Raw genomic sequence first — 27093 nt, 5'->3', positions numbered from 1 at the left:
CCAAGGAGAAGGCGCGCTTGGATGAAGTTACGAACCTACCCTCGATGTACAACGGGCCAATTGATGCGTGTCCCACATAGGACGATAATTTCGCGTCTCCCATTTATTTGCTCGGGCCAATTCCACCGAGCAGAGAGGATGTTTAACGGTTCGTTCAAATTTTGGGAGAATGAGCATCCACGTCTACCTTACCAAGTCGATTCGGATCAAATTTTGAAATATTAGCTTGCCACTTCTTTTTTAGATGGAGAGATGATGCTCGGGAGTAATGTGTTTTTACATGCTCGTTGCTAGCGATTTACTATAAGACAAATAGTTGACCCACTCAAAAACGCGAATCAAACCCAAAATGAAATATCTCGATTCAATGAAATAGCTCGTTCAGTAGGTCAAAATAGTGAACTAAATCCAAAATTGAACACCTCAATCGAGTAGCATGTTGTACAGTATTATAGTACTCCATGAACATGTTGAAAGTCAAATTAATGAACTTGTTTGATATACGCATATATCCGTTCATGTGTGGATTACAGACAACATGTTCTCCAATTTAAATATTTGAATGCAAGTTTATATCGAAACATGGTTTATATCAGTCTTTAATGCATAAAACGCGACCTCCCCATCTCCCGGACTCATGTTCTCTCTCTCTCTCTCTCTCTCTCTCTCTCTCTCTCTCTCTATCTCTCTCTCTCTCTCTCTCGCCGACAATCTTCAATTCTGTCGCACGCATCTGACACAAAAACCTTGTTCGTCCCTCTCCCTTTCTCTCCATCTCTCTCTCTCTTTGTGTGTGGGGGGGTCTTTCTAGTTCGCATGCATATATACACCATCTATAGGTCTCTCTCGCACACTATGTATGATACTCTAGCTAGTCCAAGCTAGATATCTTGGGTGCACTCATCGTACGCATACAGATTCCTTGGCTCTTTGCCTGTAACTCTCTCACGCACCACAATGTCGTCTCGAAGCTCTCCCCCCCCCCTCTCTCAAACTCTCCATCCACCTGGGTCAAACATACACATGCATATCTCACTCGCACTCGATAGGCCCATCTAAAACTCTATCTCTCCCCCTCGTTCTCTCTCCATCTCACACGCACGCACGCACAAAATCTCATGCCCAGCTAGCCAAGTATGATGGTCTCTCACTCAATTGTAGGCACACGCAGTCCCCCCTATATGTATATGACTAGCTAATCTTAGTCTCCATCACAAACATGTGCATGGTCTATCTCGATTTCTCCCAGGGCATCTTTCTATCGCGCACGCACTCCCTCGATCTCCCACCCATATAGTCCCCTCACGATCTCGACGGGATCTCTCTATCACAAACACACCCTCTCTCCCTCCCCATGCGCCCATGCCATCCATGTGTCCCTCTCGACATTTGTTCCTTGTTGTCCACACCTCTATTGGACATGTGCTACAGGGGTGTCTCTCTCCGTTGCAAACAATCACACACTAGCTATCTTCGTGTATCTCCTCGCCTCGCTTTTTCATCTCGGAGATGCATGCGTGATATGTTCGCATAAGAAACGAAAAAACACACACTCTCTCTAATTTATCGTTTGTTGTCACTTTCTCTTTCACACACATACTCTTTTTGCACACTTACTCATTCTCCTTCACACGCACTTGATCTGTCTCAACTAAGGCACTCTCCTCGGTCCATAGCATATAGATTTATTGAAAAGTCAAACATCACAAAGTTTGACCATGTACGTGGAGAAAAAGAATTACATCTAGTACGGCAAACATATACCATTAGATTCACCATGAGATGTAGTTTTGTATGATGTATCATTGGTATTGTAGATATAAATAACATTTGCGTAAACCTGATCAAAGTTTCCAAAGTTTGACTTCTAACCTGCGCCCGGCACCGAGGAACGTCTCCAGGTAGTATTTCTTGAGGCCGCCAGGGAGAGGGGCCTCTTGGACGATAACTTCGTCTCCTTGTTCGATGAGGTCCTCGTTGGTTTCCTCGACAAGTTCACCATCGTCAAAAAGCATGTGGACGACTTTGACGTAAGCCTCCAGCCGATGCGCCCAGGCTCTGCGATGCCCGCCACCCTCAACGGCAACTATGGTAACAACCTCTTAGATGCACTGGTGGCCCTGCGACTACCCGTCGTCGCGCCGGAGAATGTCCACCTCGAGGTCGCGCTCGCCGCGCAGCACCTGGCGCAGCAAGACACCATTGACATAATCACCCACGTCTATGCGCAAATCGTCCACAAGGACTACTACATGCAAGAGGAGGACGATAGGATCCTGGCCTTCTTGGAGCGGCAGGGCAACCTTGGACGGCACTGTTCAGAAGCACGTTGAGCTCGCCGCCAACGCCGCTGCTCCTCACACATCGGTTGGTGACCGGCGCACTAGGGCATGAGGATGTCGTTGAACGTTGATGGATCCGTATGTATTTTTATCTTTCCGTCAAATCCATGTAGTAGTATATGATACTACAATAATTATCTTACCTTTCGCATCAACTTCATAATTTTCGTACGTACTCCATGCATGAACGGTGCCAGAACCAAACTTCTCATTACTCTAGGCAAAATCTGTATTTTCTATCTATCGGTTGCGCCATGGAGCAGAACCAAATTTTACAAGTTATGAGTTCAAAAGGAAAAGCCTGTCGTGTTCGCGTCGCACCCCCACACGGTTGGTCCGGCACGCCGCTCAAGCGGGAATGCGTGCGGTGTTGCATTTTCACTTACAAGTGGGACCGCAGTTGAGCAAACCGACTATCGGCAAACCCCCACCCCGCCCACCGCGCGATGGCTGAGAAAACAGGAGGGAGAAGAGATGGTTGTAGCATGGACTCCAAGAAAATTGGTGTCGGATGGGACTCGTGTGGGTGGCGTGTGCCATACTGCTAGACGCGAATGCTAGTTATGGCCCATGCCACCCCACTATATCGAGCCTATATCGAGGTACGTAGAACAAATTTCCTGCAGTCCGTGCTCAGCCCTCCTCTATCTCTCTTCTCAGCCAGCCAGCGGACGCGCGGAGCCCATCGTCTGTTTGCTCACATGCGGCCCCACATGTCAGTGAAAACGCAAGAGGACCCACTGAACCTGCACATCTTTCACCTCGACGTGCTGGTGATGAAAAACAAATCCAATAAAGATCTTCGGTGGCCGCTTTTGGAGTTACTCAAGAGTAGTAAGATTCTATTTACAGTTTAACCCAAGATGCACATCTCGTGGCTTCAACTACCACTCTATTTTCTTTCATGACACGACCTGGATGCTGGATGTCCCACGTGTCGGCAAAAGGAGGAAGAACCCGACCAAATCTTCGGTTCTGCTCTCGGATTAGACTAGTTGTGCTAACTTAAAAATTTTATTGTGTACTCCCTCCGTTCCAAAATACTTGACTTCCATTTGTCCAAAAATGGATGTACCTATATACTAAGACATGTCTAGATACATATATATTTTGACAAATAGAAGGCATGTATTGTGCAACGGAGGGAGTAGAATGGATGCAAGTTTTTGTATTGGGAAGAAGAGTACATCCATATATTGATAGAGCGCAATTTAGTAGATGTTCTATCACTTTTAGCTAGCACAGACGCAAGATCGAGCCTCCGCAGATCAACAATGAATGCATCGAGAAGGCACTAATCCAACTTACAGGAGTAGTAAAATGTATTCTTGTGGTTCTTGTTTTCTTTGGTCTTGCTTTTCTAGTCAAAATTATCGTTGGAGTTCGTGCAAAACGGAGGTGCGTTTGGGGTCGTGCGTTGGAGTTGGCCTTACAAGTGGGACCGCAGTTAAGGAAACCGACTATCGGCAAACCCCCACCTCGCCCGCCGCGCGATGGCTGAAGTTAGAGAAACGACGAGGTTGAAGAGATTGCTCTAGCACGGACTCCAAGAAATAATATGGTGTCAGATGGATGTCGTGGTGGTGGCGTGTGCCGTACTCCTGGACGTGAATGCTTGTTCTGGCCCATGCCACCCTACTACTCCTACTACTTACTCCTACTATATAGTACTAGTATCGAGGATTCGAGGTGCTGGTTACGTACAGCGAACACATTAACATATGGCTACAGTAAAAACACCCGCCCGACGCGCGAAGCATGTGAAGCTAGTACAAATAGTGTACTACTATTGTTGATTGGCCTCATCCGATAACCTGTTGCAATGCACGTACAATTATGTATTCGGAAAATATTTTTTTGCCTCGTCGCACCACTCACTCAGAGAAGCGACTCGAAAGCCATTCATAAATTTAGTAAGTTTATCACAGGCATATCATTTTATTACATACAACAGGTCATCAACCCACATCGACAACGAGGATACATTATAAATACTAAAGTTTTCACCACACAACAAATAACAAGCAATGAAATGAACTTCAACTCAACCATTCCTCGGCGTTGGAAACGCTTGCTTTGAACCACAAGTGATTCTCTGGGACGGGCCATCGATTGTCGATCTGGAAACCAACGCAGGACTGATCATCCAGGCTGAAGCGGCCTACTATATCAGTACCAGGGTAGGGAACCACCCAAATGTCCGAGGTATAGACACAGTTGCTTCTCATAAATGGTACTGTTAACGTTGTGTCAACAGCAGTTGGATCGCCTTTCACCATCATCGGATAGTTTTGTCCAAGGAAGAGCGAGTTTTCTCCAAGACTATCAATTCTGTACCAGGGAGAAGGAGTTGGCGCTAGCACACTAGTATCCATCCCGAATACCATGCAACGGGTGTTGGAATAGGTCCGGAGAGTGCGACCATGGGAGACTACACCTGCTTCCTTAGTAGTAACATCATCAGTGGGCTGTATACACACAAGAAGAGGTGATCCATCGGAATTAGTTGCCAGGCGCCACTGAGTATATGGGTTCTGCTCGTCCTCATGCTCGTGATCATCACCATCGTCATCTCCCCCTTGGTTATAAAATTTTTCAAGTATAGGTGGTGGGATGTTCACAGGACCTTGGAAACACAAGAAGAAGGTTAATTAGTAAAGGGAAACTTGCTAACCCGCATGCATGTGGATGAAACAATTATAATTACGGTGGAAGACAAACGTACCGAAACTACGAGGATCCCATGCAAAAACAGTGCCACGAGTGGTGGCAGCAAACACAAGGCCCTCGTATTGAATTGCATCACAGTACTCATCCGTGTACAGAAACTGATTTTTGAGCAATATCCATCGAGTCGAACCACGAAGGACGGCAACAAGCTTGTCGAAGATAGCAACAACTTGATAGTTGTTGTAATTCCAAGAGCGGTTGGGAACTCGACAAATTGCTATCTTCCGTAGAAGACAGTCACCATGATCGTATTTGAACGTGCGTACAATACCGGTGTGCTCAACCTCTGGGCAGTCTGCTGAGATTTTTGGAAGTGGAACCCGGTCACGAGTGTACACATTCACAAGTTCCCACTCGCAGTTGGACCCAATGTAAACAACCCAATCTCCATTTGCGCCCGCCCAAGCCTTGCCCTCAAGCGATGGCATCTTAACATCATACGTATCATTATCAAGCGGCATCAACTGGCACAGGGCGAGGCCTCCGTCGTGCCGGCGCCAGTCATCAGGGTCACGGCGAAGAAGATAGGGGAGATCAAACCGCTCCTTGACTCTTGGGTTCTTTGTAATGATGTTATTAGTTGAGTCGAGAATGGGCTTGAACGAACCTGCCATGCTAGCCGAGGTGATGACGTCGCACCGATCAATGAGTTCCTCCACCACGTCATCTTTTAGATCGGGGCAAGAATAACGGGGTCGTTTCCGGCCTGTTCCCTCCATGGAGAAGACGATCGAACAATGGCAGAAGAAAGGGTGAAGGGCTGAAGGAAAATGGAGGAGGGAGAGGAAGAGCGTGCGACAGCAGTTCCAAATCGAGAGGGAAAGGCGAAGAGTCGGTGGACGGTTGCGAGTTTGCCACGGTTCACGAAGAGGCGCCCCGGCCTACACGTCCGTTCGGAAATACTCCTACTACTCGCCGTCGTCTCACTGATATGTTGGAACGGGACCACATGTCAACGAAACATGGTGTGTAATTTCTCGTGCAAAATGCGATCTGGCCGCGTTGGCCCGAGGTGCCGCATTAGTTATCGACCTTTATTTTTTTAATGGCGTGCCGATCAGTTTTGAAGCACGACTAACTGGTACTGTACGCAGAGAAAATATAAACTACTCTACCACTACTCCACCTCCAGTACTAGTAGTATAAAAAAGATATATAGGCTGGAGCTTGAGCGCTTTCTTGCTAAGGGCTGCCCACTTGCTTCTCACACTACCACCCTCTCTCCAATCTAAAAAGACGGCCCCTCTCTCCCTCCTCACCGGTGGTCACAGATCCGCCGGGGAAGAAAAGGACGTGCAGCGTTGACGCACTCGTCGTCGGCGAGCGAGGTCACGCACTGACGACAAGGCCATCCTCTCAGACCTAGCGCCCGTGCGGGATGCCCTCCGTCCCCAAGCTTGTTGCCGTAGTGTGTGTGGAGGACGACGACCACGAGCAAAGCCACTTCCCGCCGACCCTCAGGTATGCTCTCTCTTTTCGAACTGTAACCTTGTTCTATTGCCCGATCTGCCACGTCGTTGCATGTGGATCTTTTTCCACTCCACCATCTTCCCAATTTGCTATCCTCTGCTCTGCTGGCCATGCAGAAGAAAACCATAATTTGCACTATTAAAGGAAACCCTACTTCATGCAGACTAATCCATGTCTGGGTTGAATAAGGAAAGGAAGGGAGACTGTACTGTCCAAGAAAGTAGGCACTGAACCCACATCTAGGTTGAAAAGGCGAAAATCAGTAGCTAAGGAATGAGTCGCGTGTCTCTTGGTTGAAGAAGCGTAGAAAGGCATGACAACGCAATAGAGAATGACCAGGTCGATCGGTTTGTTGTCCTCGCATAGGAAAAAGGTGGCTAAAGAGAAAAAAAATGGGACGTAATCCACATATGCTGCCTGGATATTTGTTGCTCTGGGCAACCATACCTCCCTCACCACTCTGCGTCCGTGGAGGTACATCGTACTGGTGGGCCCACTGTCCGAATGGGCCTCCCATGCTCTTATTGCCACTTTTTTTGCTGTTAGTATAACACCATCAGTCAAGTCAAGCAATGCTACTGCTAAAGTGATGCCACATTTAACTAATGCCGCTCTCAGTCTAATGCCACCCATAAATTTAAGCAATGCCATTTAATGTCACTGGATTATTTCAGGGTTAGCTGTTGATTGTGGATGTATTAAAGATTTTTCAGCTAAGGCATTCTAATGCTGTTGCACAGCCAGTATACCAACGATGAAACTTGTTACTACCTTCAGATTTTTGCACTGTTAATGCTTATAGATTACATACCTCACTTTCATGAGATAAGTTAATTTTTTTGTACAGTGTCACCAAAATGCCAAGGCGCTGATGTCATTTTATTTTGGTTAAACTGCACAGACAATTATGAAGACAAGAGGAAAGGTCAAGAGTGGGCACCTCCTCCGGCTGTTCTCTTGAGGAGGTCTGTATGTTTGTCTCTAATGCCTGTCGACTACATACCTGACATCATGATGTAATGTTAAGTCATTTCCTTTTGTACAGTGTCACTGAATTGTCAAGGCGGTGATGGCATTTTATTTTAGTAGAACTGCACAAAATTTGCTTAAAAGAAGAGGAAAGGTCAGGAATGGCTCACTTTTCCAGAAAAAACTATGTATGCCTTCCTGACATCAGCCGCTGTTGCTTTATTTATTCCTTCAAACTGGTGGTTAGAAACAATCTTGCTACCTTTTCCCATTAAGAAATTGGAATGCTTATATTTGTGAGTCTATGCTTCAACTAGTGCCACTTTTAGAGTAATCACACTTTCAATATCTATGCAAACAGGGATGCTCGATTTTAGTGGAACTGCACAAAAAGTCCAACTGGTTCAACATTAGGAGCATGTTTTTTTCCAAACCTTTATATCCAATTGGTGGCACTATGAGCTGTTCATTACGAAGGTACATGGTTTGCAACTATCTTGCTACTCTTTTTGTACTGTCATTAGATAGTAATACTAGTGGTTTGCATGTGAATTTATTGGCAGGGTGGACCTACATTGGAGGTGCAGGACAGGATTCAATGATTGGATGCTCAATTTCGGTTGTATCGATTTCACCTCTTCCATCACTGCGAACATGGATATCCTTGGTCTGATGAAGAATAGGCGCTATATTTCTGCTCTGAACCAGCAAATCAATTCAGTATGAAATTGTCCAGGGCAAAACATAACTGTATCAGATTGTCCAGTGCAGAACATGACAGATGCTAAGCGGAAGAGACATGTTTAAACCGAAAATACAAGGTGTGGTATATGTTTACTAGCTGCTTGATATTTGTGCAGACAGAGATGTCTGCCCGTTGCTATTTGGCAAACAAACAAAGTGCCCGCAATTTTGGTTGAACTGCACAAGAGAATAGTATAGTCACTGCATGCAGTGCCATTTGAAAATAGACACAGAAAGATTGGATAGTCACTTCATGGACTGCAGAAAAGTAGTACTGTACTATTTATTGGCCAACACTAGGTGCTTCATTGCTTTGGTCTGATTATACAATGGGCATCATTTTGCCTAAGTTAAAGTTTGTATTCCGAAAATAGTCTCGCCGTGTGATCGAGAGAAGACCAAATCATATTGCAGTGGATGTTCCTCCATCATGTGTGGTTCATTCTCATGGTTCCAGCTGTTGGTGAAACCACTTACGTTTGCAAGAGGAATTGTAGACTTCACAAACAAATTTGTCTTTCAGTCTGTACTGAATGTTGGCCAAGAGAAGCATCCATGTTAGTAGGAAGAACAGATGTTTTTTCTAGATCTTTGCTTTTGGAGCTACATATTTGTATATGATCTGTGAATCATTGAGATGCATTAACATGTTGATCTTATGTATGGGAATCGTACTAGTTAGTTTTAGTTGCGACGCAAGATCCGAAGTGGCTGATCTTTGCTTTTGGAGCTACATATTTGTATATGATCTGTGAATCATTGAGATGCATTAACAGTTACTTATTTCTGTTCGCTCAGTGTTTACAAGTTACTGATCGATCACTAGCTAGCCTACAAATGCGCTCCTGGCAGTTTTATTTGCGACGCAAGATGCGAAGTGGCAGTTTTTTGAATAAAAATGCCTACCTCTGAAGAAACTGACAGGCTACACTATCGATCCTACACGGATAAAAATGCCTACCTCTGAAGAAACTGACAAGCTACACTATCGATCCTACACGGATAAATAGCGGATCACGCACGTACTACCTCCTTTCCGGTTTGCAGGGCTCAATTCAAGAAACGACCTACTCGATCCTACACGAATAAATAGCGGATCACGCACGTACTAGTACCTCCTTTCCGGTTTGCAGGGCTTAATTCAAACCTCTCACCAACCAAGGTACTCCCTCCGTCCGGGATTTATTAGTCCCGTGAGCAAAGCAGCAAGACCAAGGCATGGCAATAATTAACGGCATGCAGAAGTTTAAGCCTAATTAATTCCAGCGATTTAAGTGGCTGCATGCGTGCCCTCGGCTGCGACTCGTTGCATGCTGCTTCGCGTACTGCCTGCGAGCGATTCTGAGTGCCTGCATGCAGCCGGCCGTAATTAAGGCAGCTAACTGATGCGAAAAAAGATACGCTTTAAATCCGTGGAATCATTATTGACAAGGAGGGAGATGATTCGAGTGCACTCGTTTGACCGCCATGCCGGCGTGCGACCCAGACGGGACGGGACGGCACAGTCATAATTTCAGTTTCTCTAGTTTTCCACGGCAAGCTGGCGCGCTAAGCCATTATGCATTGAATTCCGATGACCGTCGCGCTACCTTCCGCCTATAAGTACTGTTTCCCGGCCTTCTCAGGTGCCACCATGACCCAACTCGCCATATCCTCATAAGCCCCCACCGGCCCGACGTCGCTCGCCACGTCTGCCATGCCCCCGCCCGTCCGCGTAGGCGACGCCGGAGGCGGTCACCGCCGGAACTAGTGTTCGGGTTTTCACCGGAAGGCAGACGGAGGGAGGAGGCATTCTATCTGTCTTTAGATGGCAATGCGGAGATCGAGGAGTTGTTGGAGCGCGACCGCATGGCGGAGGAGCAGGAGTTGTTGGAGCGCGACCGCCTGGCGGAGGAGCAGCGTATCACCGATTTGCGCCGCCAGCGGGACATGGAGCAGCAGCGCACCGACGCTCTGAGTCGCGAGCAGAGCGCCCGCAACTGGGCCGACTACGTGGAGGCCGGCGCCCGGCAAATAGCCCTGGAGGCTGTCGGGCACGCACGCGTTCGCGACGCCGATTTTTACTACCAGCTCGTCAAGTGGGTTTCCCGCTTGGAAGCCGAAGCTTCGGTGGACCACGCCGGCATGGAAAGGGCCAACGCGCGAGCAACGCGCCCTATCGCACCTCTGGCAAGTCCGAGGCGAGGCGGAGGACGCCGGTGCCGGCGTTTAGCATGGACAGCAGATGGCGGCCGGCATCGTCTAGTTAGCTAAGAGTAAGTTAGTACTTGTACGCTACTAGAGTGTTAGTGGGAGTAGATAGTTAACTTGGCTATGATGGTTGTCAACGTGGAAGTTCAGTACTCTATATGTGGATCAGACCTGTTACTTTGCTCTGAATGTTGAACTTTCCGTTTGAACGTATGGAATGGGCTGTTATTTTTTTAAATGGGTTGTATTTGTCCTCCACGGTTTAGAGGCTGACTTGTGGGCCTAGCAAGTTGACGCGTACACAATCAGGAGATGATTGTACGTGGAGAGGATGACAGCAGGGACCCGCCAAGGTCATGGCAGTACGCAGGCAAGTGCCTCCTTATTTCAAGCCAATAAAAAATAGCTCCTCCTAGTGGATTTCTGACATCTGGGTCCCATGCCATTGTCAACGTAGTCAATAAACGAGAGAATTGCACAACGAGCGGCTGACACCAGGGACCCAGCAGCTCGCCCAGTTATTTTTGTTTTGGGTTAATTTGATAAATGCCACTCCAAATCTGGTGTATCCGAGAAATGCCACTGCAATTTCCAAACTTTGAAAAATGCCATTTCATGCCATTTCTAGTGGCATTTTTCGAAGTCTGGAGTGGCGTTTTTCAAAGTTTGCAAAAATTGCAGTGGCATTTTTCAAAGTTTGGAAATTGCAGTGGCATTTTTATGAATCGCCATAATTGGAGTGGCATTTATCTAATTTGTTTTTGAGACGGAAGCAGGGTGTCAATTGGGCTGTGCAGGACACTCTGGCATGTCTAGACAGCTTTTTCTTTTATGTTTACCACAGACCAGCCCAGTAGTTTTTTTTCTTTCTGAAAATGGCTAGCCCAGTTCTTTTGTGATTTGTCAAGTAAGTCGCTTTATCAGGCCTGTTGGGCTGCAAATCTTTCAAGACGAGGAGAGCTTCATTCGGCTGGCCGAGAAAATGGCCTATCAGTAATGAGAAATGGGTTGTACATTTTTAAAACACATCAAACCGGCAATTATTTTCAAATATTTTTTTTTTCATTTCGAGATTTTAAATTGCATTTATTTTTATGCATGGACAATTTATTCGATTTAATATTGATATACATTTATTTTTTAAATCAGTCTGAATGTGACTCAAAATTTCGGGATTAAAAACAGTTCAGACCACACCGACATATGCATATTTTCGTATAATTTTTTAACTGTGGCCACAATATGGGCTGTAATGCTAACATAAAGAATATGGGCTCCAAAAAAACCAGTAAGAATTAGCAAATGGGTTGTAAATTATTTGAAATAATGGCAGATGGGATGTATGTTGTTTTCCACGGATTTGATGCTTTCCACAGATGGCATGTATACTGTTGGATGTCCATCCAACGGCCGTAGTGCTTCTTCAATCTCTGCTCTTCCTGCTCCAGCTGCTCAAACAAGTGCCGGCGGGACTGCCTGCTCCCTCCTCCCCGCGGCCGGTTATGCTGCCGCGCATGCCTCACCGCCCCATCGTACTCCCATCGCTGGCCTAGCCATCCCTCTACTCACCCACACCTGTTGTTATTCTCCAGCGACGGCAGACGAACCAGTAAACACTCGTATAGTCGTACTCCCCTCCGCGTGGGAAACAAAAACAACGGCCGGGTCTTCCCTACCTCTGTGTCGTTCCCTTCCTAGGCCTCACCGTCGTCCACCGCCCTGGTGCTCTCGGCATGGCATGGTCAGCATGGTCAATGACCGACATGCATCTGAAGTGGACTGTACGTGGAGAGGCTGACAGCTGGGTCCATGGCCGCACGCAAGGAAATGCCTCCTTATTACGTGCAAAATAATGATTTCCTCCACCTAACATCTGGGACCCACCGAAACGGCCTCTGTATTTCACGAAAAAATGTTACCGCCGCTGACAGCTCGGACCCACCAGCTATATCTTTGCACGCAAGGAAGTGCCTCCTTATTAAGCAAAAAAAATGAATACTCCCCCTGCTAGCTGGGACCCAGTATAGTGGGCCTACTAAGTTTACGGGGACGAAGGGCTTTGTCAACTTAGTCAATATGCATGATTCTAGCTCGACTGACCGTACGATGTCCATCCAACGGTCGTAGTGCTTCTTCAACCTCTGGTCTTCTTGCTCCAACCGCCCAAAGCAGCGCCAGTCGTGCCGCCTGCTCCTGCCTCCCGTGGTCGGCTGTGCTGCCACGGAGGCCTCACCGCCCCCATACTACTCCCACCACTAGCCAGGCCATCCCTCCACTCCACTCACCCACACCCCCTGTTATTCTGCGGCGACAGCAGCGCAGCCGAACCAGTGAACCCTCATACTCCTCTCTGCGTGGGCATCCACTGCCGCGTCTTCCCCGGCTCCGCATCGTCCACCGCCGTGGTGCTGTCGGCGCAGCGTGGTCAATGTGGTCAACGACCGAATTCCATCGGAAGAATACTGTATGTGGAGAGGCTGATAGTTGGGTCCACGACAGCCGCAAGGAAGTGCCTCCTTATTACGCAGAAAATAATTATTCCTCCAACTGACAGCAGGGACCCACCGGACACCCACCAGTATATCGCGAAAAAAATGTTTGCCCCTGACTGTTGGGACCCACACAACGGGCCACCATATTTCGCGAAAAAAAACGTTCCCCCTGCTGTCAGCTCGAACCCACCGGAAGTGCCTCCTTATTACGCACAAAAAATGAATACCCCCTGCTAGCTAGGACCCACCTTGGTGGGAGGCTGACTTGTGGGCCTACTAAGTTGACAGGACGAAGGGCTTTGTCAACTTAGTCAATATGCATGATTCTAGCTCCAGTGACCGTACAATGTCCATCCAACGGCCGTAGTGCTTCTTCAACCTCTGGTCTTCTTGCTCCAGCCGCCCAAACCAGCGCCGGTCGTGCCTCGTGCTCCTGCCTCCCGTGGCCGGCTGCGATGCGGCGGAGGCCTCACCGCCCCCTACTACTCCCACCGCCGGCTAGGCCATCCCTCTACTCATCCACACCCCCTGTTATTCTGCGGCGACGGCAGCCTCACACCGCAGCGAACCAGTGAACCCTCGTACTCCTCTACGCGTGGGCATCCACTGTCGCGTCTTCCCCGGCTCCGCGTCTTCCCCTTCCTAGGCCTCTCCGTTGTCCAATGCCCTGGTGCTCTCGGCGCGGCGTGGTCAACGTGGTCAAGGAACGGCTTCCATCGGACGTGGATTGTACGTGGAGAGGCTGACAGTTGGGTCCACGGCCGCAGCAAGGAAGTGCCTCCTTATTACGTGCAAAATAATTATTCCTCCACCTGACAGAGGGGACCCATCGGACGGGCCACCGTATTTCGTGAAAAAAATGTTTACCCCTGACTGCTGGGACCCACCAGCTACATCTTCGCACGCAAGGAAGTGCCTGACAGTCGGGACCCACCTAGTCGAAGCTTACGTAGCGTTGTCATTCTGGTCGCGAACGTGTACGTACATATATACTGGTGGATGTAGAGGCGCGCACGTGTCGTAGTAGAGGCGCGCACGTAGCATGTACATGTACGTACAGCGGCCAGGGTGCAAGAAAGAAAATACGGCCACGTATGTGTACATATGGGCGGAGTCTCGAACGCCTACTCGCGCATACATACGGCCAGGGCTTGTGTACATGTCTGGGTCGAAACGGAGAAACAGCGTCGTTGTCGTGTTCATGGAGAGGCAACGGAATGCGTTGTGTTCATGGGGAGGCAACGCAATGCGTCGTGTTCATCGGGAGGGCTTGGACAGAACAGGCGATGGAAACGAGGCCTCGCGTACCGCAAAACGGAGGAAACGGCCTTGTGTTCGACCGGTCACGTTCGAAACGGGATCCTGTTGATCGGGAGGGGTCTGACGTACCGCAAAACGGAGGAAACGGATCTCCTACGGTCAATACGGGGTCAAGTTCATCGGGAGGGGTGTGGCGTACCGCAAAACGGAGGAAACGGACTTGTGTTGGAGCGCTACAGTCGAAACGGGGGTCCTGTCCATCGGGAGGGGTGTGGCGTACCGCAAAATGGGACTCCACAGGATACTGTTCATCTCCACCGTCGACCCCCTCCAGCCTCCATGAGCTACTGTTCATCCACCGTCGACCTCCTCCAGCCTCCACCTGCGACTGTTTATCCACGGGCTCCTGTTCATCCAGCCTCCACCGCGCGCTACTCCACCGGCTACTGTTCAACAAGCCCTCTCCACGGGCTCCTGTTCAGCCACCCCTCCACGGGCTACTGTTCATCCTGCCCTCCACCGTCTACTGTTCATCCTGCCCTCCACGGGGTGGTCCTGTTCATCCAGCCCTCCACGGGGTCCTGTTCATCCAGCCCCAACCGGCTCGATCGATCGGGGTCCTGTTCATCCAGAGGCAATACCATGGGGTCCTGTTCATCCACCCCCACCGGGAACTGTTCATCCAACCCCCCCCCCTCCGCAATGCTCACTATTCATCCAGAGGCAGCATCGATCGGCTTCAGTTAGCAGCAGTAGCGAAGGAATCGCTCGATCGGGTCCAGTTAACAGCCATCGATCGATCGCTCGGGTTCAGTAACGCATAGCCTGCAGTGCAATCGCTCGGGTTCAGTTAGAGCCAACGCCTCGCACACACGCGCGTACGTGTACGAGAGAAGCGCGCATCGCTCGGCCCCTGACCTCCCACCATAACCGGGAACTCCTCGAAATTTTCCTCCCCCTCGCTTCTACCACAGTTTTTTTCGTCATGGACGGCCCAAAGAATGTCATGCAGCTGCGTCTCCGGCACACCCAGGACGAAAAGCCCATTTTCTGTCATGATTTTTTGTCATAGAATTAGGGGCCCACCACATCTATGATGATACCGGGTTTTGTCACAATTATTGTCATAGAAGTGTCATATGTATGACAGAAAAAAAATTCGTTCGGCCCAAAATGTCACGGATGTCTCTTTTTTGTAGTGACAGTTAGGTTACCAAAACTCGTATTCATGAGAATCTCGTAATAAGGGGGAACGATCTCTGCTTTGACAAGACGTGTCGCCGAAGGTTGCGTCTCGAACCGCAAAACGGGAGGCCAAAAAACAGTCTAAAGTAATAAAACGGCTAGATGTAGCATCTCATCCGTGAAATCATCAGAAGACGGAACTTATCTGCATTTTACCTTTATGTTTGAGGATTGTGACTATTGTACAAAACCGGATATAGTGCTGGTGCTCAACTACTTTGAAGTGTTCGGAGGAGGAACCCGCCTTGCAATGCCGAAGACAATCTGCACGCCAGACACATCATCGTTGAAGACTGGTTCAGGGGCTACTAAGGGATTCCAGGTTTACGGGGTCCTCGGGTGTCCGGGCTTTGTGATATGGGTCGGACTAATGGGTCGTGGAGATACAAGACGAAAGATTATCCCCGTGTCCGGACGGGACTCTCCTTGGCGTGAAGGCAGGCTTAGCGTGCGAATATGAAGATTCCTTTCTCTGTAAGCCGACTATGTACAAGCCCTAGCCCCCTTCGGTGTCTATATAAACTGGAGGGTCTAGTCCGTAGAGGCAATCGTAATCATATAGGCTAGACATCTAGGGTTTAGCCATTACAATCTCGTGGTAGATCAACTGTTGTAACCCATATACTCATCAAGATCAATCAAGCAGGACGTAGGGTATTACCTCCATCAAGAGGGCCCGAACCTGGGTAAACATCGTGTCCCCTGCCTCCTGTTACCATCCGCCTTAGACACACAGTTCGGGACCCCTTACCCGAGATCCACCGGTTTTCACACCGACAATTGCCCTTGTTGCAATCAATAACAGCCCCTGCAGTATTCAAAAAGGGTCTATCAAGGATGATCGACATATTGTCGTCCTCAGGTATATCAAGAATAACAAAGTCCGTTAAGATAGTAACATTTGCAACTACGATAGGCACATCCTCACAAGTATCGATGGGTATGGCAGTTGATTTATCGGCCATTTGAAAAGAGATTTTAATTGGTGTCAACTTATTCAAATCAAGTATTCGATACAAAGAGAAAGGCATAACACTAACACCGGCCCCAAGATCACATAAAGCAGTTTTAACATAGTTTCTTTTAATGGAGCATGGTATAGTTGGTATCCCAGGGTCTCCTAGTTTCTTTGGTATTCCACCCATAAATGTATAATTAGCAAGCATGGTGGAAATTTCATCTTCCGGTATTTTTCTTTCATTAGTAACAATATCTTTCATATACCTAGCATAAGGAGACATTTTCAGAATATCAGTCAAACATAAGCGCAAAAGACAGGTCTAAGCATTTCAACAAAGCACTCAAATTCTTCACCATCCTTTTTCTTGGGTGGTTTAGGAGGAAAGGGCATGGGTTTCTGAACCCATGGCTCTCTTGCTTTTCCATGTTTCCTAGCAATGAAGTTTGTCTTATCATATCTTTTATTCTTAGGTTGTGGGTTATCAAGATCAACAGCAGGTTCTATTTCCACATCATTATCATTACTAGGTTGAGCATCAACATGAGCATCATCATTAACATTATTACTAGGTTCATGTTCATTACCAGATTGTGTCTCGGCATCTAAAATAGAAATATCATTTGGGTTCTCATGTATGTCTATAACAGGTTCACTAGAAGTATGGAAAGTCCTATCATCTTTCTTTTTCTTCTTAGATGAACTTGGTGCATCAGTATTAATTTTTTGAGAATCTTGCTCAATTCTCTTAGGATGGCCTTCAGGAAACAAAGGTTCCTGAGTCATTTTACCACCTCTAGTCATAACTCTAACAGCAGGACATTCATTTTATTGTTCATCTCATTGAGCAAATCATTTTGCGCCTTGAGAACCTGTTCTACTTGAGTTTTTACCATGGAAGCATGTTTACTAACAAACTTGAGATCATTAACAGGTCTACACATATAGTCACTCAAGTGTTCAAGCATATAGGCATTTCGTTTTAACTCTCTACTAACATATGCATTGAAGTTTTCTTTTTTAACAATAAAGTTATCAAATTCATCCAAGCATTGACTAGCAGATTTAGTATAAGGAATATCACCTTCATCAAATCTATAAAGAGAATTTACGTCTACTACCTGTGTCGGACTATTAAGACCATGTATTTCTTCAATAGGCGGTAAATTCATAACGTCTTCAGCTTTAATACATTTTTCTTGCATAGATTTCTTTGCCTATTGCGTATCTTCAGGACTGAGAAATAGAATACCTCTCTTCTTCGGAGTTGGCTTAGGAGGTGGTTCAAGAAGAGTCCAATCATTATCATTACTCAATATATTATTCAATAGTACTTCAGCTTGTTCAATAGTTCGTTCCCCAAAAACACAACTAGCACAACTATCTAGGTGGTCCCTAGAAGCATCGGTTAGTCCATTATAAAGGATATCAAGTATTTCATTTTTCTTGAGAGGATGATCAGGCAAAGCATTAAGTAATTGGAGAAGCCTCCCCCAAGCTTGTGGGAGACTCTCTTCTTCAATTTGCACAAACTTAAATATTCTCTGTAAAGCAACTTGTTTCTCATGAGCAGGAAAATATATTTCAAAGAAGTAATATATCATATCCTGGGGGACTACGCACACAACTAGGAGCAAGAGAATTAAACCATATCTTAGCATCACCCTTCACTGGTACGCGCCGGTGCTATATAAACGGTTTTTGAGCCCTTTCCGCGACGGCATTTGGAACCGTCGCCTAGTGAGTGACGGGGATAGGGGGTCCTTCCCACACGACCCAGAAACCGTCGGGGATATGCCCTCCTGGCATACACGCTCGGCAAATTGAGGTCGTGTGCGACCGGCAATTGCTCAAATACTGAAATACGTATAGTAGAGCTAAAAATACAATTATACCCACGAAATTGTTTTCGGTCACAAGTACATCCCACACAGTCAGTCCCCGCTAAACGTTTAATGTACATCCCACATAGTCGTTCCAAGGAAAAACGTTTCCGTTCACAGGTACATCACACACAATTTCCCCGTTAAATAGTTTGTGATAGTGTTGCCATTGCACATGATACTAACAATTTTATCGTTTGCGTTATTGAATGCATCACACACACGGTGCGTAGAAGAAACTGTGTGGCAAAGGTTGTCCATCACACACAGTTTTTATGTGGTAAACGTTTGCGCATGGTGGCCTAACGCAAACAGTTTTCAAGAGAAGGTCGTGTGTGATTGTTCATTGATCCAACATGGTTTATTCCTAGAAACTGTGTGCGTTGCCTGAGGTCATCGCCCACAGTGTTTTCTCAATAACCTTTTGTAATAGCAAAACCCAATTAGCAGGCTAATTCACCATTAGTAGGCTAATTTCCCTATTATTAATAATCCATTTATTAATCTAATTGACATTCATATTAAGCACATAATATATTTCATTTCCATATTAAGGAAGCAGGATTTCATAATTGAAATACATCAGAGTACAACATGATATAGCTTCAGCACTCACCTACCCTATTACACAACTGCACTAGCACCAAGTTTCACATGCAACATGTAGAACCTTTCGAAATTAGCATCATAGACGGTATATAGACAGATGCATCTCATCTGGAAAACTGCTGAAGCGGAAGGCGAATATTGATCCTTCATTCATGTTGAAGGTCTTTACAAGTTTAGGCCAGTGCATGTGGATGATTGGCTGTCCGTCCTTCATCCTCTTCAGAAAAACTTCAATATTGAACCATGGGTTTTGTATGAAAACCTTCCTCGCCTCCTGGCCATAGAGGTGGTTTGAGAGGTAATCATCAGTGAACTGCTTTGGAAAGGCCTGAAACAAGGATGTGCCTAAATATCTTCTCTATATTGGAAATGGGGCAAATGAATAAAAAAGGCAAGGCATAATAGTTAGTACCATCTTGTAGTGAACTGATGTCTTCTTCATTGTGTAGACAAAGATCTTGTTGTTTTTTGTCGCTAATTTCTTTATCCTAACAATCTTTCTGAGTTTCTTGACTTGATTGATATTCATGGACAACTCATTTCCCCATATGCAAAAAGGGTCGAACAGTGGGTCAAAACCTCTGACAGCGGGACCTACATGTGCAAGACCAAATTGTTAAAAACCTAAATATTAGAATGGTTCTTGCAATTGCATAATAATGTGCTATTAGACAACGGACCATGCACGTGCAGTTAACTAAACACCATACAAATGAACTAAACATTAACTGAGCACCACATTGCACAATATAACATAGTCCTAATAGAATATCAGACAATTAACCAAACCAAACATGCTTAACAACTTGGAAATATAACAATTGTATTTGTTTCTCGTGTATTTAGTACAACCAAATTCGATTTATTTCTCACATGGTATACAATAATAGAATGCACTCACAATAATTGAACATCACATTGCAGAATTGAACCAAGCAGTTAACTAAACACCACAACAAATGAACCAAACGTTAACTGAGCACCACATTGCATAATATAACATACTCCTAATAGAAGATCAGAGAGTTAAACAAACCAAGCATTCTTAACAACTTGGAAATATAGCAATTGTATTTGTTTCTCATGTATTTAGTACAGCCAAATTCGATTTGTTTCTCACATGGTATACAATAACAGAATGCACCCACAACAATTGAACATCGCATTGCAAAATTGAACCAAACAGTTAACTAAACACCACAACAAATGAACCAAACTTTAACTGAGCACCACATTGCACAATATAACACTCCTAATAGAAGATCAGACAGTTAACCAAACCAAACATGCTTTACAACTTGGAAAATTGCACCCTGAAGAATTGAACATCACATTTGAACCAAATAGTTAACTGGACACCACATTGCACGACATATAGAATATATACACTAGAGCAGAAGATTGCATGGTAAAAGTAGATATCACAATTCACTAGAATTTGTTAAGGCAATAGCTAGCAAACTGAACATGGGTCCTTATAGTGAGGTAATAAGACAAGCTACTCCTCATTGTTGGAGATATCGATGACGATTGGCTCCTTGGAGATGGAAGAGGGCGGGGCCTCCGCATCGTGGGTGCCCTCGTCGTAGTGGTGAATTGCTTGAGCCGCTCCAAGCACCAACCTGCTGGCTCTCGAGATGAGGTAAGCACGTGCACGCTGAGAAAACACATCGTAGTCTTCGTCGAAGGCACCGATGGTGGCCTCGAGAAAACGCCACTAAATGTCGTTTAAAGCAGCCAACCGCGTCGCGGCGTCGGCGCACGAGGTGTTAACGGTGGCCTCGATGGCGAGGTGCTCCTCCAAGATCTGGGGGTCGGCACAAATGGCAGCCATCGCGACCTCATCCGCGTGTGCGGCCGCGATTTGCTTCTCCACTGCCAAATGCTCCTTGAGATCCTGGCTATACTGCATGCACCATGGCTTAGGGCGGTGCTTATTTGGTGGAGGGATCGGTGATTTGGGTGGAAGGTGTCGCGCTCGCACCGACGGTTGGGGCATGTGGGATGTGGAAGGAGGAGGAGGATGGGGGTCGGGTGTGGCTTACCTGCCTAGATAGGTGAGGCCGAGCAGCGTGAAGGAGGGTCGTCGGCGAGGAGGCAGCGCTGCAAGCAAGTAGTGAAGGTTTGAACTTGGAAAGGAAGGCGGAAACAAGGGAAATGTGGCTTTTGGTAAGGGGAAGGGGCGGGGAGGTAGATATTTCAGCGGAAGCCGAAAATTTGGAATCGCTTCAATGAAAAAACTAGCACGTAAAGTTTCATCAGACACGGTCCCTTATTCAGAGCGGGCTGTGGACTGTAGCCGTCGCACCTTCTCACGTAAGCCGTATGCGTACTATAATCCGATGGTGCTCCAAGATATTTTATGCTAGATCTCACACGGTTGGTGATAATAAACTGTGTGGGATCTACTTGATTTTTCGTCTTGATTTGAATTACATAATGGGGTCACAGTGGAAATGGACGGTGTTTGAATTGCTAGACCTTTTATCTGCAGTGAACATGCAACTATATGTGTGTCATAAAAAATGGGATTATTCATGGTTCGTTTGGACATTTTATACATTAAATTGGTTTTCTAGCCATTTCAGGTGCACAATTCAAAATTAAAGCACATGCACATGCTCCGATGACCAACATGGGTTGTAAAATCATATATGTGTCCATGGGTTTATGATTATGTCTCATGCAAGAAATGGGGATGAATTTCGAACACCACGGCACTGTGGCTCTCTGGCAAATGTTGAGGTACATGCTTTTGTAATTCTAGTAAATCCAAAACCTGTCTGAAATTCATGAACCTTGGCATGCTATCATGGAATGACATCAACATGCTGGGGTAAAAAATATTGTCCCATTTGAGGGAGGTTGTGGTATAAGCTTCTCACAAGAAAGCCTCATGGTTCCGTTAGGGAAACGTATCACCTTTGTGGATAAAACGATATTCGTCGCCTCTTCTTCCTTTCAATTTTTTCCTGGTGTCAATATATGGTCGTGCAGGGCATTCTTTTTCAGAGTTCTCCTTCCTTTTTCGCAGGCGGCCATCAAACCTCTCCCATTCAAGGACGTGTTATAAAGGAGAAACGACGCAGACGTGCAGCAGGGCCTCCATCGAGATTTTTAAATCATTAATTTTAGGCTCTGTGTAAACCTTTCCCTTTATCACTTTTCTTCCCTTTTTCTTTGGCATGTAAAATGCCCAAGATGTTATTGGCATTATCTGTAACCATGCGGCTCGCCGTATTAAACAGTATATAAAAGAAGCAGTTTGGTTCCAATTTGTTTGAAGTTTATTTTATTACCATCTGCGTTCTCTCCCTACCTCAGATTGCCACATGTGCCTCAAATCTGGATTTAATACCAGGGGTTGTATCCCGCCTGGCACACTTCAAAGTACGGACACCTATAGGGAACTGTTCAGCGTCCCGGATATACTGTTATATCCATCGGCTCCGAATCATGTCTTGGGTCTATACTTGGGTTGCCCGGCTCCTGTGCTTACCACCTTACGTTCCGTATTGTTCGGCTAAGGTAGTAAAGGGAGAACTATTGTGATTGTATTTATGGTTCATCCAGTCAAGTACCTCAGTAGGTAAAGCCAAAAACTGACTATCATGATAAGCGAGAACTAGTCGGCGATTCGTCGACTTAGTATTATACTATAGATCGTTAGCGATCTACTCCGTGTTATACGAGGGGCTGGTCTTCACCCAGCCGCGTAGAGCAGGCCCGTAATTCGGGTAGCCGCACACGCACAAGGGGCTAGTACTTAGCCCCACAGTCAAACTCCTATGGCTAAGTGAAAGAAATAAAGCCACATAGTTTGTTTGCCTGGTTCACTTCGCGGACACCTCCTTTAAAGACCAAGACGTTGGGTAAAGTGTAGTCACGCGTTGTGCCGAACACCCCTATAGCATTTACATGGGGGCTGAAGCCGACGACTGGAAACTTTCAGATATAAAATAAACAGCCACACAGGAGGAAAAGTCACTTGAAACATAAGGCACAAAAATATATACATATCGGTTCATAAGCATAGTCTTTACAATCTGAATACAATTACTCAAAGGCCGCGTCCTTTGAGCACTGGCCCTCTATAATACGGGCTCCTTCTAGGACGTCATCGAAGTACCTCTGCGACCTCCGATGATCCTTGCCCTCGGGCGGGCCGGCGGTTGCCACTTTGGTGGCCTTCATCTTCCCCCAGTGCATCTTGACGCGGGAAAAGGCCATTCGTGCACCCTCTATACAGGTCGAACGCTTCACAGCGTCGACCCGCGGCCTCGCATCGACGAATCACTTCACCAATCCAAAGTAGCTACTCGGATCGGCTCGGCGGGCCAGAGCCGGACTGTCAAGTCCTTCATGGCTGCACCCGCCATGTTGTGCAGCTCGACCAGCTGCTTCAAATGGTCGTTCAGAGGTACTGGATGTTCTGGCGCAAGGAATTGCGACCAGAACAGCTTCTCCGTGCTATTCCCCTCCTGGGCTTGGAAGAATTCGGTGACGGCGGCAATACTCTTCGGGAGATCCGCAAACGTGTCTGGAGAACTCCACAATTGCGTCAGCGACACATACTTCCGACCTCCAAAGATACTCTGTAGAAGAAAGGCCTTACCAGCCACGCCTGCTTGATCTCCTCGCGAGCACTCCGAGACTCACTCCGCGCCTCCTTGGCGGCATCAAGAGCCTTATTGAGTTCGGATGCTTGGTCCAAAGTCTTCTGCTCCCACTCCTTGCATTTGCGGATGGCGTCTCGTAGCTCTTGTTTGACTTCGGCCACCCACGACTCATGTTGTTGACGGGAGACATGTTCGGCCTCTAGCTCGGCAACCACTTTGTCAGTGGCTGCTTTGTTCATCTCGGCCTCCTTCTTGGCCTGTGCAAGAGCGCCTTTGAGGGTCTCGACCTTAGCTGCGCCAATTGTGACATAATCACACCGCACAATGAGTTTGTACTCTTACAATCAAACACATAGTCATTTGACATAATAATTATTTGAAAGTCTGCATACCTTGCGTTTCATCAAATCGCTTGTTAACGCGATCGAGCTCTGCGTCAGCTATTTGAAGCTTCCGATTGAGCTTGGAAACCTCTGTGGCCTGGGCGGATGCCTCTATGAGGGAAGCCTGTACAAAAAATGGCACAATATGTTCTATTAGCTGGTACTACGTGGACGCTCTGTCCGATTCTCTTTAGAATCAGACAAAGCATCAGAGGCTACTATCCGTATACAGGTTTGTTATCCTATACAAATAAAACGTAAAGTTCTTTTAGAGTATTGCGTCGCATACCTCAAAGCCTGTCAGTATGCCGTTGAAGGCTTCATTCAGTCCACGTTTGGCAGACTGAATCTTTCCCATAACCGCACCCATTAGGGTGCGGTGTTCCTCCATGATGGAAGCACCTTGCAGTGCTTGCTCCAGCGTGTTCGGCGCCTCCGGATTAATGGAGGACGCCGTTGGAGCTGATGCTCCTCCCCCTATCGTAGGGGGCTGCCTTCCCGATTCCGGAGCCATGCTGGCCTCCGGAACGGTGTTCAGTGGGAGCTCGGATTGCTTGGGCTCTCCGTCGTTGGTTGCCATAGGGACTGCTTCCCCTTGGCATACGGTGGATGAGGTGTCGACCTCGGGCACCCTCTCGTCCGCCCCACTCCCACCTCCTCGCGCAGGAGACACCCGCTGGGAAGTCACCTCGGTGTTCCCTGTATGATGGGCGATTGAGCTTGTGGCGGCATGTCACTCTCCGCCATGTCAGTTGGCAGAGAGCTCCCTGGCGATAATGGTGTGCTGGGGAGTGTGAGGGGAGGACTGCAAAACAACAAATAGAATTGCTTATGCAATGATAACAAACTGACCGAAGATAACAGCAAAAGTCCGAACACTTACGATTTGGCCAGGGGCTTGCTCCTGGGTTGCTTTCGGAAATCAGCTTCGGACTCCGAGTCCGAGCTGCCCGGGAGGTTCAGCTTCCTCCTGGGCGCCCCATTTCCCGCGTCTTCGGGAGCCGCCCTCTCCCTCCCCTTTCCCTTGAGGGGGGAATCGCTTTCCTCCTCCTCCTCTTCCTCTTCATCATGGGAGGAGTGGGCGTCGGTCTCTCCGGACACAGTATCCGAAAGACCCTTAGGGCGGGGGCCGCTCTTGACCTCCTTGCCCTTCTTCTTGGCCTTCTTCTCCGGCGCCTTGTACGGCGCCAGAACCAGCATCACCGTTAGTTGGGGCGTGGCTGGGTTTTCGGGCAACGGAGTCAGACAGTTGATCCGCTCCGCTTTCTTCGTCCAGGCCTGAATGGAACATAAGAGTTCTAATTCCTGTCATAATTGAAATATGGACAAGATACGTATTCGACAAAATTGTGCTTACCTCTAAGGCCAAAGTCACGCTGTCGAAGCCCTTGTCTTCGGTCTCCTCTGGCCATTCCTTCTGGGCCTTGAAAAGTTGCTTCCATATGTCTTCGTGCGTAGTGCCGAAGAAGTGCTTCAAGGTCCGTGGCTCCTCCGGATAAAACTCCCATAAGTGGGAGGCCCGGAGTTGGCATGGAAGGGTGCGACAGAAGAGCATCACCTGAATCACGTTGGTGAGGTGGGTGCCCTTCGACATCATGCTGGAGATGCGGTTTTGGAGCGTCTTCACCTCTGTCTGAGACCCCCAATAAAGGCCCTTGGTGGTCCATGAGGTGAGCCTCTATGGGTGTCCAGATCTAAATTCGAGCGTGGATGCCCACTTGGCATCGCGGGGTTCGGTGATGTAGAACCACTCCTGCTGCCATATCTTGTTGGTATCCACAAAGGCCCCTTTGGTCCAGATTGCATTTGGGAGCTTGCTCACCATAGCTCCCCCGCAGTCCGCGTGCTGCCCGTCGACCACCTTCGGCTTCAGATTGAAGGTCTTGAGCCATAAGTCGAAGTGTGGGGGACGTGGAGGAAAGCTTCACACACGACTATGAAAGCCGATATGTGGAGGATAGAGTTTGGGGCCAGGTCATGGAAATCTAGCCCGTAGAAGAATAAGAGACCCTGAATAAAGGGGTGAAGCGGAAACCCCAGCCCCCGAATAAAGTGAGGGATGGATACCACCCTCTCACCAGGCTCAGGGACGGGGATCAACTGATCCTCGTCAGGAATCCGGTGCCCTATGTCGTCGGCGAGGTAGCCTGCGCTCCGGAGACTCTTCACGTTCTTCTCCTTGATAGTGGAGGCCTCCCACTTGCCCTTGGAACCAGATCCAGCCGTTGCTGGAGAAGGAGGCGGTGGTGGAGGAGATGGGAGCTGCGGGCGCTGGAGCTGTGGGCGCTGGAGCTAAGAGATTGGGCAGCAAGGGCTTGAGGAGAGCTTGAGGTAAAAGAGGGGATCTATGTCCTTTTATAGGCAGTAAATACCAAGTGTCCTCCCACTCGAGCTGTAAAACTCGTATGTTCCCACCGTAATCGTGCGTAAGGTGCGGTTGGGTTACCCAAATCATATTAATGAGGATCCCACGATAAGCGGGCACGATCTCTGCTTCGACAAGATGTGCCAATAGAGGCTATGCCTCGAAATGCGAAACCAGAGTCAAGAAAACGGTTCAAAATATTAAAGGATCAAGCATGACATTTCGCTGGAAAGTTGTCAGTAAAGACACAGTGTTTGTTTTGACACATTGCCTTCGTGGCTAAGGGTTGTACTAATCATGCAGAGCCGGACATGGTTCCTTTATCCAGGAAATAAACTTCATATGTTCGGAAGGAGGAACCCGCCTTGCGATGCCGAAGATAGTACGTGCGCCGGACTCATCGTCGTCGAAGACTGGTTCATGGGCTACTGAGGGAGTCCTGGATTAAGGGGTCCTCGGGTGGCCGGATTACTCGTTATGGGCCGGACTGGTGGGCCGTGAAGATCACTACGGAAGATTATCTCCTGTATCCGGATAGGACTCCTATATGTGTAGAATGGCAAGTTTAAAGTTCGGGTGTAATGTTTCCTTCCTCTGCAAGATGATTATGTACAACCCTAGGCCCCTCCGGTGCATATATAAACCGGAGGGTTTAGTCCGTAGAGGCAGAATCACAGTTACCATAGGCTAGGCTTCTAGGGTTTAGCCACATCGATCTCGAGGTAGATCAACTCTTGTAATCCTCATATTCATCAAGATCAATCTAGCAGAAAGTAGGGTATTGCCTCCATTAAGAGGGTCCGAACCTGGGAAACATCGTGTCCTTGTTTCCCC

This window comes from Triticum aestivum, chromosome 1A, assembly GCF_018294505.1.
Source record: "Triticum aestivum cultivar Chinese Spring chromosome 1A, IWGSC CS RefSeq v2.1, whole genome shotgun sequence".
Classification (NCBI taxonomy): Eukaryota; Viridiplantae; Streptophyta; class Magnoliopsida; order Poales; family Poaceae; genus Triticum; species Triticum aestivum.
The sequence above is the reverse complement of the archived record's forward strand: the minus strand, read 5'-3'. Positions refer to the sequence as shown.